This window comes from Nyctibius grandis, chromosome 2 (assembly GCF_013368605.1).
Source record: "Nyctibius grandis isolate bNycGra1 chromosome 2, bNycGra1.pri, whole genome shotgun sequence".
NCBI classification, from domain to species: domain Eukaryota; kingdom Metazoa; phylum Chordata; class Aves; order Nyctibiiformes; family Nyctibiidae; genus Nyctibius; species Nyctibius grandis.
In genome coordinates, this window is record NC_090659.1 from 2,764,959 (window position 1) to 2,774,238 (window position 9,280).

At 38.1% G+C, this 9,280-nt stretch overlaps 1 protein-coding gene across 5 annotated transcripts in view; it reads left to right on the plus strand.

Annotated features, from left to right (window-relative positions):
• NSUN3 (NOP2/Sun RNA methyltransferase 3) overlaps window positions 1-7,994 on the plus strand; it is a 165,068-nt gene extending 157,074 nt beyond the window's left edge. For 2 of the 5 annotated variants that reach the window (XR_011047705.1, XR_011047707.1), the window contains 2 exons: window positions 5,713-5,816; window positions 6,348-7,994. The gene's annotated coding sequence lies outside the window, so the exon portion shown is untranslated. Of the gene's footprint in view, window positions 1-3,662; window positions 3,704-5,712; window positions 5,817-6,347 lie in introns of those variants that run through there. The other 3 variants (XR_011047706.1, XR_011047710.1, XR_011047708.1) reach the window with 3 other exon arrangements.
• The last annotated feature ends 1,286 nt before the right edge of the window (window positions 7,995-9,280 follow it).

Below are 9,280 nucleotides of genomic sequence, written 5' to 3' on the forward strand. Positions count from 1 at the left end.
AGTGAGAGGAGGAGGAGGAAAGAGTAGGTAACCAAAGGCAAACCATGATGGATGTCATGTTTGGCTGTGTGCCTCAGAAATGAACTTGTGGCCAAATTTCCAAGTGCTGTTCTGCATGTTCTGTGTTACTAAAAGATTTAGTGTGAATCCAGTCACCTATGTGCCTTTTTGAATAAAAATATACTGGCGTCAAATACTTGTTTTGTTTGATAGTAGCTGATGAAAATGCATCAACCTCAAAAAAAACATCTTCCATTTCATCATTGTAAGACGAGACAAAGGAATGTGTAAAGCACATTATTTCTGTCCAATTGTTAAAGGAACAAAAGCATTGGGAAGCCTTTCAACACTGAAGAACTTAAGAAAACTTTTCTTTTAAAATCAGTAACTATAGAAACTACTCATAAGCACCAACAAATGTTGATGCACAGCAGGTATATTTTTCCACATTTCATTTTCTTCTGGAGTCCACACAGAATAACTGCCTGTTATCACTGTAAACCAAATCAAAACTGAACTAAAGTTGAGCAAGAGTTACCTGATTGGTAGGTAGTTGTTATCACAGCTAAACAGGCTAAAGGCATCTTGGGCCAAGAAAAGTCCAGACCATTTCTGAGACCTAGCATGGTCAGGTCAGTTAGGAGCTTCTGACCTTTAAGCAGCAGCAAAATAATATTCACTGATACAACTTCGAAATTTTCTTGCTTAGAGAGGAGAAAGGAAAACTACAAGCGTGGAAAAAATGCTCTGTAGATGTTTTGTTGGAGATAGAGTCATAATTACGTGCTCCTTAATTTTGAATTATTCTAAAATAAAATAATTTGTTTAAATTGTTGTGGTAATACACTGTGCGAGTGTACATGATATATTTCTTTACCCTGTTGCTTTTGGGGACATAATAAATTACCAGGTTAATACCCAGCCACAACTGTAAACCTCATCTTTCAGTGCACCCACCTACAGCTGAGTGTAATCTTATCACTGTCTGGATAGCTACAGAATGTTAAATGGGAATCAGTCTTCAAGGATTTTAATTTGAAGGGTTCTTAAATCTGAAAAAGTGAGCAGTTTTCAAATTGATTTGGATGAACCAGCTCAAAGTTAATAGTTAGGAAATATTTATTTAAGACTTTGGGCACTTCAGCATCACATGCAATTTCGTTTCCTGTTCCATCTTGTGGTGTTCCAGTTGTCTGCTTCACCAGTTCAACTGCCATTGAATCATTCAGAAGACTGATTTCACCTGGAGGCTGGGTTTGGTATTTCTTGCTATATTAATTTCAGATTGTATTCTATGGTCCTTAATATTTTAAATATTTATTTCACTTTTTTATTCTATATTGGAAAATCATTTTTTTCCCATTCTATGGTATAAACAGATACATCTAAGTTTATGCTTTAAAACATAGTTACCCCCTGGAGAGAAGTACTTCTTCCTGTCATGGAATATAGGCTTGTTTAGTGATTAAAAAGGTTATGTTAAAAAATAGTTTCTATTAGTATGCTTATGTTAAGAAGGTTAATTAATTTTCAAAATATGCACTTCTGCTTTCATGTCAAATTTTAAAGTTTATTGTTATCATTTATTCAATGAAACATTTTAGTTCTGTGGGTTAAGATCTATATGAAGTTTACAAAATTTTATGAAGGATTAACATTACATAAAAATCTTTTTTTTTTTTTTTTTTTTTTCCTTAGATGTGAGGAAGCTAAGTAACCAGAAGAGTGGTAGAGGAATTCAAAGTTTAATTCTTACAACTTTTAAGCATATTCAAATTCTGAAAAAGTTAATTATTTAGGTGGCTAAATATATATTTAGATTATTAACCTGAAGATGTAGTTGGCGGGGGTGAGGAAACTCCACCAAAACCTGTGTTCAAAAGCAATGGAAAACTATACAGCACAATGAAGAATGGGCTTCATACCTGAATTCAAAACCTACATGGAAATTGCAATATTGGCCTTTCTGCCCCTGTATATACTTTCTCTCCCTGACTTGACCACGAATGTCGGGACTCTAAAATGCTTTTGGATAGTTGAACATACACATTATAAAAAGGGTTTTCTTGCTGTTTCAGGGAGAAAATGTTTCTCATGAACTTTTTTTCCCACTCTAATAGCTTGAAGTGCATTGGATTGTTTGATCTTATTACTAAGTACTGCTGGTTTATTTTCATTAGGAATATAAAATAGCATCAGCAACAGGCATTTTGTCACTTTGTATGCTTCTTTTGATGGTCTTTTATAAATGTAGATTTCTGCTTCAATATTTTGATGACCTGTTTCTTTTGGAAGTATTGTTGGATAACCTTACTTAGCTGTATACAGATGATATTTTTTTGTGATGCATATTATAAACAGAATTCCCTAAAGTACTCCTATAGGGGGTGAATTTTACTAATCTTTCTTCATAATATTTGTTCTACTTTTCTTGCTAATGAGACACAAAAGAACTTGTATTTGTTGTGAGGAAGAAGATTTTGTCTGTGTATTGGACCAAATGTAAGATAGTGCAAATCGCCTGTAGGTGAGGCCTATAGGGTTGACTAAAACTTTTTTTTTTTTAAACTCAGGAAAGGAGCATCCAGTAAGCAAGGGTATCTGTAGCAGCTGCCCACTGATCACTATTGTGAGTGCTCATAGAGCACCTTTACATGGACATGGGCAGAGATTTCTGTTTTCAGTGTGCTCTGACAAGGCGTACTTTCTAGTACAGATCAAGTCCCAGTGTGTGGTTCACCTGTCCAGAGTTGGGGGGAATGTTAGGAACTGCATACAATTAGAGGCTAAGTCATGTTACAGATTTTTTTCATTCTTCATTTTGTGTCTTCCACAAAATCTCTTGGAGGCTTCCTTTTGTGTAATGGGATAATCTTGCATACCGTTGTAATAATTAACTTATGGCATTTTCTTTATTATTCGTATGGAAGTTGTTCTGTGTCAAATATCAGACAGATTCTCTAGGGGAGTTTCCTTCTTGTGTAGTTTTTAATTATTGAGTAACTACATTTGTCTTCATTATCAAGCTAATAAAGCACTTCAGTAACTCCACTTTGTAGATTGAAAGCGATGCACAAGAGCACGGTGTTGCTTTTTAGCTCCCAGCAGGTGACCACCTAATTTCACCACTCTTTCCTAATTTTCATACAATCACAAAAAGACTGAACTTTATGAACAGTAGAACTTATGGAGCTTGGTTTGCTGTGGCTCTCCCCTGCACGTATTCTGTAGTGCCTGGTAATGAGATTGAATTTACTGCTATAGCTTTCTTCTCTGTGAGCACTTATTTTAGTCTTTCCTCTACTTGCAGCCTGTTTTTACTTTTTTAAACATCTTTGAAATCTTTGCAATGTCTTTGCCAAGTTTGGTTGAAAACACACAGGGATTTCTAAAGTCTTTTAAGAGAAAGGGATGAATACCAATGGATATGATGGTTGTATAAAGCTCTTTTACACTGCGAAAAAAGCCTGGGGAAAAGTACTTTTGTTATATTTTACGTTGATTGCACAGCTCTAGTTACCTGCCCAGATGTATTGAAGATTTCTTTATTCTGCTCTTTAGAAGTAGGAGACCACTGCATGCCTGTAATCAAAGTTTGTAGTTGTTTCTAGTTGTCTTTGGATAAAGTTCTGACAATGTTGTCACTGGTTTGTTATCTTTAGAGGTAAATCCACCAGTATTTGAGTGTTTCAGATGTTTGGGCCACAACTGAAAGGATGGTGAATGCTTCAAACACTGTCTTCATTTGCAGTTTTACTGCTATCATTGTTCAGCAAGATTGGAAAAACTGCAGATGCGCTGTCTTGTAATACAGTATACTGGTACTTGAGGATAAGCGAACTAGTCAGACTCTGATTTCTGCCCAAACAGAACTAACAAAAGCTTCTCTGCTTCATTATGTCCAAGCATAATTTGTCTTATTTATTCTTCACTAAACTGCAAAAGAAGGTCTGGGTAAAATTCCTTTTTTATCAATAGTCCGAAGATGGACTAATCTTAAATGGATATTTTGGATAATAAAATGTATGTTGAAGTAGCTTTGCTTGATTCTTGGTATAGACCATAGCAAGATACACAGTACTAAATAAAAAGATATTTAAATGTATTTGAATATCTGAATTTTGGACGCATATGTGATCAAACAAGTTTTTCTGGAACAAAATAAAAAATTTATATTCTAGATGACAGAACCTTTTTTCTTTCCAAAATGATCGTCTATAGATTTCTTGATGTGCTGCTTTGTTAGATGTAAGGAAGGAAAGTGGTTAGTGTGTTGAGCTGTAGAAACTTCACAAAAGCAAATCAAACCCACATTTTGTTAGAAAAAATATTGTGGAGATACATTTCTGGCAGAATGATAAACTAGAACATGGCATTTTGGCCTAGCACAGGTACTGTTTCCTTTATCTCTGAGCATCTTGACTTGTTTCCTTTCAATTAATTTATTCCTTGATCAGCAGATATCTCATTTCTATCATCCACCTGCAACTGCCCCTTCAGACGATGGTTGAATTGCTTCTGTCTTGTAAAGAACAAAGTGGTTTTTGTCGCTTGTATCATAAACACTGCATGCTTCCTTCAGCCCTATTTTCTTTCTAGCCTTATTACTATTTACAAGCATCCATCTGCACAGCTGTCATTTAAAGCAAATAAAGCAACTGAGGACTTATATGCTAGGGACACATGAGGAAGAATCAATCATAGCTTATGTGTCTGTAATATACTCCCTGCACTGTACTGCTTTTCCCTCTCCTGTATTACTCTATTGGTTGATTGGAATTGTGGTGGTAAAATTTTTAATATGTGATATTTGAAAGGTCTGACTAAGAGGTTTATCCTAACTAAAGGAACTTTCCTTTTGACTAAAAGCTAACAGTCTCTGATTGTTTCCAACTCCCCACTTCTGCACTGAAGTGATACTGCATATGCCATATCCCGTAGGCTCCACCAAGAGCCGTCTCTCCATACTGTCACTTTACTGTTTGATTACCTCTTAGAAGTGTGGCAGTTAGCAAGCTGCTTAAGGAGTCCATCTTTCCCAGAGCTGGATACCTGGCTTTAACATTGAAATGATTTTTCCTCACTTTTTTTTTTTTTTTCTGAAACAGTATATAGGCTGGGTCTCTGCAATCACTTGGCAGAAAACAGGGGAGAAGAGAAAAAAATGCTGTCCAAATGTTCTCACTATGATCAAAGCTAGTGAATCTTCTGCCTGACCTGTCCTAAATCGTACTTGCATTTTTATGCACTTCATATCCCCAGATTCTCCAACAGGGGAGAAACTAATTTGAAAAAATCATTTCAAAATAGTTGACTTTTTGATCCCGTGGTAGACTTTGGTCAGAACAATACTTAAATGCCCAGAAAAATATTTTTAATTTTGTCTGAGAAATTATAATAAATGGAAAAACAAATGTGGGTGCAATACACACTTCTAAAAAGTACTTTTGCTAATTATGTCTAATTACTCAGAAATAAAGCATGTTAGCTGCAGATTAATTACATTAACTTTGTCATTTCAACTACTTCCAAGTTCTGCTCAAACTTATAAGTTTTTTTGGTAACACTTCAAAGTTTTGCCAATCCTAATTTGCTTGCTTGTTCGTAATTCTTGTACTTGATTTCCCCACCCCTTAAGGCTCAATTCACAGTATAATTTAGGTTGGAAAAGAGATCTGGAGATCATCTAATCTAACCCCTTTGCTCGAGCAGGTTGTCCAGGACTGTGTCTAGTCAGGCTTTGAATATCTCCACAGATGGAGACTCCACAACATCTTTGGGCAGCCTGTTCCAGTGCTTAACCACCTTCACAAAAAGTGAGTGTTTTCTTATGTTCTGAAATTTCATGTGTTTCAGTTTCTGCCATTGACTCTCGTGCTGTCACCGGGCACCAATGAGAGAGAATCTGGCTCCCTCCTCTTCATTCACTCCCATATAAAGTATTTATTTATAAGATCTCCCCTGAGCCTTCTCTTCTCTAGGCTGAATATCGCAATTCTCTCAACCTTTCATCATATGAGAGATGCTCCAGACCCTTGGTTATTTTTGAGGCCCTGTGCTGGATTCACTTCAGTAAGCCCACAACTTACTTGTGTTGGGGAGACCAGTGCTCCAGTTGTGGCCTCACCAGTGCTGAGCAGAGGGGAAGGTTTACCTTCCTCAACTTGCTAGCAGTGCTCTGCCTCATACAGCCAGGAGGCTGTTGGCTGCCTTTACTGTGAGGGCACATTGTTGGTTCATGGTCAACTTGGTGTCCACTAGGACTCCAAGTGCTCCTCTACAGAACTGTTTTTCCAGCTGGTCAACTTATAGCATGTACTGGTGCCTGGGGTGTTATTCCTCCCCAGGTGCCAGACTTCACGTTTCTCTTTGACCCTCATAAGACTCCTCTCAGCTGAATTCTCCAGCCTGGCAAGATCCCTCTGGATGGCAGCACAACCCTCTGGTGTATCAGCAACTCCACCCAGTTTTGTGTCATCTCTGAACTGGCCGAGGGTGCAGTTTATCCCAGTGTCCAAGTTGTTACTGAAGATGCCAAACAGTATTGGCCCCAGTATGGACCCCTGGCCTAGGCCACTAGTGACTGGCCTGCAGCTGGTGCCACTGATCACAACAACTGTGCTAGGGCAATTCACCCAGTCTTCAATCCACATACCATGCACTTAATCTAACAATCTTGGAGGCATCTCCCTAGGGTGGGGAGAGTTCAGGATTTTTTTGGCACTTTGTTGCCTTAGAGAAATGAATAGTTGGAAAGGTATTTATTCTATACTAGTGGAAGATGTATGTTAATTTAACAATAAGAGGAGCAAGTTAAATAATTTGAAAAAGAAAGTAAAAGTTTGGAAGTGATTCAACAGGAAATCAGTGTAAGTTGTGTATCATCAATCATTGTGTATGGTACAAACTGAAAAGCACAGGATGTCCTTTTTCAGCTGACCAGTTAGACCAGTGTATAGTGTCATTGGGTATTACCTTGTCCTTTCAAATTCATTATGTAACGATTTTAGCTTTGTAGCATGTAGCTAATTTCAATACTTTTGATAATATGCCTTCATGGGTGAAACTTATTAGTTGGAGCAGTAAAACAAGTACACCCATAAGGTAGAGGGCATGAATGTTAGTCAGTTAGTAGCTCTCTAATTAGCAGGGCTTCTGCTGAGATAAATAACCTTGTACTTCTGTAAGTTTATTCTGTCCTTTGTAAGGACAATAAAGGTGGTCAAAGTATGATGCCCTTAATTTACAGATCTAAGAGATAAAATACAAGAAGGTTAGCTTATTTGCCTGAAAGTTAGATTAAAGTGATGGAGGCATAAAGAGAACTACTTGCAAATATAAAGCATCAGTCTCTGGTGTGTGAGGTGTATGCTTTTAGCTCTGGTAAACTTAAAAATAGGCTTCTCTGCTGAAGACAGTGGTTGCATAATTTACTCTCATTCAGCATGCTCTTTTTGTATTCTCATCTCTTTCATTGTTTCCAGTCTCGGTTTACTCAGTTCAATCTTTTATTTAATCAGGTACACTAATCCTTGGAGATTTTTCTTTTTATACCAAGGTAGCCTCACTCACATTGCAATCAACTTTTACTGAATTTGGCATTTGTTGAATGTTAAAAATAAAGATTACTATGATCTTAATATAATTATTTAATATTTTCAGTTAAAAAATTCAGATGTCACTTTTGCCATCACAGTTAAGGCATGGATGTGTAACCAAGAGTTAACTGGATTCCTGTATGTTTGTATTTCACGATAGAGAAAAAAGCAACAAAAGTTCCATATATATCGTACAGCTCTTCCCCAATAAACATCATGCAGATAAATTTAAAAGTTTGTATGCAGGCCTTCTGACTGCCTTTTGTCTCGAAAATGATAAATACCCAGAGTACTGGCAATAAAATGCCAAAGTTATAAAGCACATTACTGTTATGAAAACGTGTTTGGAAGAGTAGAATAAATTGTGTCCTCATGGTTATAATTGGAAAAAGAGACTGCATCTGTTATTAGGTTAAAATAACATCTTTGTCTTAATATTTGCTAGCCCGTCTGGGTTTTGCTTCCTACTAAGACAAAACATTAAAAGAAATTCTGTTATCAAAGAGTGAAGTTATTTCTTACGAGTCTACATTTTCAGTTGGTCAATGCCAGGATGTGAGATATGCATAAAAACCATACCTACATACCATGATATACATACCTATGTAGAAAGAGAGGAAAAGAGAGAGAGCACCTAGTCTAACACATTTGTTACTCAGAGGCTCACATTCCCTTCAGCTGCATTAGGATGTGGATTGTGGGCCTTTTGACATGGCCTTACAACTTTTCTGACATTTAAGTGTGGCACCACTAGTGCTTCACATATGGCCATCATTAAACATGGAAGTAGCCCTGTGTACTTCACTGGTGTCTTCCTCCCACTCCCTTAATTTCTTTGAGTTGTGGTAAGCCCCTTGTTGAAATACAAGTATCAGCACTTTAATTTCTTGAGCCTGTTCCTTTCTAGGCAGCCTTGTAAAGATGAGTCTAAAAGCCATACTATGCCGGGGAAGGGGTCCCACTGCAGACGGTCAATATTTAAGGTCAGAGAGAACGAGGCCTAAGCCAGCGACACCACTAGAGATTTCACGATGAACTTGATATGCATGAATACCAAACCATAGCTTCTGCTCCACCCCAGGTTCACTGCAGTGAGAGTGGGGAATTCCTGGCTGCAATACTCCTATGTCAGCCCTTTCACAGCCCCAACAACCATGAGGCTTCGGGCTTGTTTACTACCCAAATGTCCAAACATTTCACACTCTGTCCAAGAAAAAGCGGAGCCAAGAGCCAGGCTCCAAAATGCGACCGTCCGCAGATTGCTCCCAAAACAAAGGTGCAGACGTTAAAAGATATTGCTGGCTGCAATCGTCCCATATCAGCCCTTTCACAGCCCCAACAACCATGGGGCTCCGTGCTTGTTTGCCTTCCCAAAAGTCCAAACGTTTAAGACTATGTCCAAGAAAAATCCTATCCGAGAGCCAGGCTCCAAAATGCGACCGTCCGCAGATTGCTCCCACAACAAAGGGGCAGGCCTTAAAAGCTATAGCTGGCTGCAGTCATCCCGTATCAGCCCTTTCACAGCCCCAACAACCATGGGGCTCCGGGCTTCTTTACCTACGCAAAAGTCCAAACGTTTCACACTATGTCCAAGGAAAAGCCGAGCCGAGAGCCAGGCTCCAAAATACGAACGTCCGCAGATTGCTCCCACAACAAAGGTGCAGGCCTTAAAAGTTATTCCT